General features: G+C 40.1%; 1 long non-coding RNA gene across 1 annotated transcript in view; it reads left to right on the top strand.

The window, feature by feature from the left end:
* LOC146999644 (uncharacterized) overlaps positions 1 to 2,443 on the top strand; it is a 22,447-nt gene extending 20,004 nt beyond the window's left edge. The window contains exons 2-3 of the long non-coding RNA XR_015046456.1: positions 1,730 to 1,829; positions 2,283 to 2,443. This is a non-coding gene — a long non-coding RNA (uncharacterized LOC146999644). The remainder of the gene's footprint in view (positions 1 to 1,729; positions 1,830 to 2,282) is intronic.
* Positions 2,444 to 3,323: the final 880 nt, after the last annotated feature.

Below are 3,323 nucleotides of genomic sequence, written 5' to 3'. Positions count from 1 at the left end.
TGCGAGGTCAACCAGTACTCCATGTGGCACTTTTTCTTTTTCCCCCAAAGTGCGGAGGTCGACCAGATGTCAGAAAGACGCCAATATTTTTATTTAGGTATCAATGGAGAAATATATATAGACAAATGTATATATAGACAAATGTGTATGTGTGTGTGTGTATATATAACTTTTTTTTATATATATATAACCACACACATACACGTAGACAAATGTATATGTGTGCCTCTTTTACTTTATACATATATATATGTGTATATATGTATATATATACATATATATATATATTTTTTTTTTTTAAATGGACTGGGAGGTCGACCAGCACACCGGGTGGCACTTTGTCTTTTTCCCCCAATCCGTGGAGGTCGACCAGATGTCAGAAAGACTCCAACTTCTTTACCTTTTTCTTTTTAAAATATTATATAACTGCATACGTATACACAGACAAATAGCCGTGCCTCTTTTACTTTTTTATACATATTTTTTATTTTTATTTATTTATTTATTTATTTATTTATTTATTTATTTATTTATTTAAATGAACTGGGAAGTTGACCATAGTACTCAGGGAGGCCTTGTCTTTTTCTCCACACAATGCGGTCGATAGAATGTCTGATCTGGATTTCTTTTCTGATTTTCCTTTTGTTTTGTTTTGCGGAATAAATTGAAGGTCGACCAGTTATCCTTACTCGAGTTTTGTTTGTTTTCCTTTTTTAATTTTAAAAGGAGGTTATATTTTTATAACATATACATATATATATATGCGGGGACACACACACACTTTTTTTTTTTTTTTTTTTTTTGGTTTTTCGAGACAGGGTTTCTCTTCTGTGTAGTCCTGGCTGTCCTGGAACTCACTCTGTAGACCAGGCTGGCCTCGAACTCAGAAATCCGCCTGCCTCTGCCTCCGGAGTGCTGGGATTAAAGGCGTGCGCCACCACGCCCGGCTTTTTTTTTTAATTTTTGTGTGTGTGTGTGTGGAGGGGGGCAATCGGTGCTCTTAACCACTAAGCCATCTCTCCAGCCCATCTTAAAATCCTTAGGTTGATGATCTGACTTTTCTGTTTTCTTCCTTTAACAAAACTGGTAAGTCAGCTGGCAAAAAGGATTTTCTTTTCATATATATTCCAAAAATGGGTAACTTGTAAATAGTGGTCTGTCTGCTGTTTGTTTGCTTGCTTGCTTGCTTGCTTGCTTGCTTGCTTGCTTGCTTGCTTGCTTGCTTGCTTTTTTCTTTTTCCCCCGAGACAGTGTTTCTCTGTGTAGTCTTGGCTGCCCAGGAACTCACTCTGTAGACCACCCTGACCTCAATCAAACTCAGAAATCCTCCTGCCTCTGTCTGCCTCACAAGTGCTGGGAGTAAAGGTGTGCTGCACCACTGCCTGGCATTATTACTACTACTACTACTACTACTACTACTACTACTACTACTACTACTACTACTATTATTATTATTAGACATAATGAGATCAACTAGTTGGCCCGGTTTCATTTATTCATTTGAAATTAGTTGGACCAATTACTTGGCTGGTCTGGGAGGTTTCTTTTGTTTCCGATTTGGGTGTTTGTGGGGTGTCAGGTATCTCTCGGGTATCTCAACGGAATGGATGAAGGTTACAGTGATATGGCTAGATTTTTGTAAAGATTACTTTTCTTAATCTGAGGAAAAAATAAAATACTGGGCTACATCTATATTGCTTCATTTCTCTTTCTCTTTTCTTTCTTTCAGATAAGGAGGTCCGTCAGCCAATTCCTGCCTTTCTGTTTTTCATAACCCACACACACAATGCAGGCTACATCCATAGTGGGGAACAATCATGGAGGAAGAGGTAGGCTTTGCATTGGGTAGCATTGTCTGAGCGATATGTTAGTGGACCAGAGAGTTTGGATATCAAGCCGTATAATGTTTCTTTTTTTCTTTTTTTTTTTAAGATTTATTTATTTATTACATGTAAGTACACTGTGGCTGTCTTCAGACACACCAGAAGAGGGAGGCAGATCTTGTTAAGGATGGTTGTGAGCCACCATGTGGTTGCTGGGATTTGAACTAAGGACCTTTGGAAGAGCAGTCGGGTGCTCTTACCTGCTGAGCCATCTCACCAGCCCTAATGTTTCTTAAAATATAGAAAAGTTCTAACAAAGTGATCTTTAACTTTTTTTTTCTCCTTCGGCTATGTACAATGAATTGTTTTGCTTGCTTGCTTGACTTTGTACAATGAATTGTTTTGCTTGCTTGCTTGACTTCATTTGGTTTGACATGGTTTCCCTTTGTACCCGTGCAGACTGCCCTTTGAGAATAAAATGGGAGGCCAGAACCAAAGTCTTTTGGATAAAGCACCACAATGGACTACGCACTAGCACTAACCCGTTTGGCTGCCTTCCTTCCCAAGGCACAGATTTTTCCCAGCATGGGAAAGACCGACCTCCCTCCCTCCCTCCCTCCCTCCCTCCCTCCCTCCCTCCCTCCCTTTTGACCCAGTTTCACTCTTCCACCATACACTCAATAAAATAAAATAAAGTAAAATAAAATAAATAAAAGAATGAATGACGTTTCCAGTTATTTATTTGTCTAAGCTACCTAAATTCCCCTTCTACACCTCCCCCTACTCCCCACCCCAAGCCGCCATCTCCTCGTGGGGGTAGGGACCTGCACATCTGTGTCTTTCTCTCTGAACTCTTTGTTTTCTGGTCCACGTTGCTCCAGAGGAATGTAGCCCTTTGGAAATGGTAATGGAGTTGATAACACACCCTATCAGAAAGAGGAAGGCCCATTCACTCACTCATTCTCACCCAGCCCTGTTCTGCTACTTCTAAGGACAGAATCTTCTGGACAGTATTTACATGGCTTGCTATTTCTAAATTTTGGTTTTGGTTTTGGTGTTTTTGGTTTTGTTTTGTTTTTTTGTTTGTTTTTTTTTCTTTTTCTTTTTTTCAAGACAGGATTTCTCTGTGTAGCCCTGGCTGTCCTGGAACTCACTCTGTAGACCAGGCTGAACTCAAACTCAGAAATCCGCCTGCCTGCCTCTGCCTCCCAAGTGCTGAGATTAAAGGTGTGTGCCCACCCACCACTGCCTGGCTCTATTTTTTTTTAAACATTATGTATGTATGTATGTATGTATGTATGTATGTATGTATGTACGTACGCATGCATGCATGCATGCATGCAGGCATTGTTTATACGACTACACTGCAGCTGTCTTCAGACACACACCAGAATAATACATGGGATCCCACGACAGATGGTTGTTAGCCACCACATGATTGTTGGAAATTGAACTCAGGAAGGACCTCTGGAAGAGAGGACAGTGCTCTTAACCACTGAG

This window comes from Mus caroli, unplaced genomic scaffold, assembly GCF_978045245.1.
Source record: "Mus caroli unplaced genomic scaffold, Mus_caroli_1 scaffold_122, whole genome shotgun sequence".
NCBI lineage: Eukaryota > Metazoa > Chordata > Mammalia > Rodentia > Muridae > Mus > Mus caroli.
This window is presented reverse-complemented; position numbering and strand designations above follow the sequence as displayed.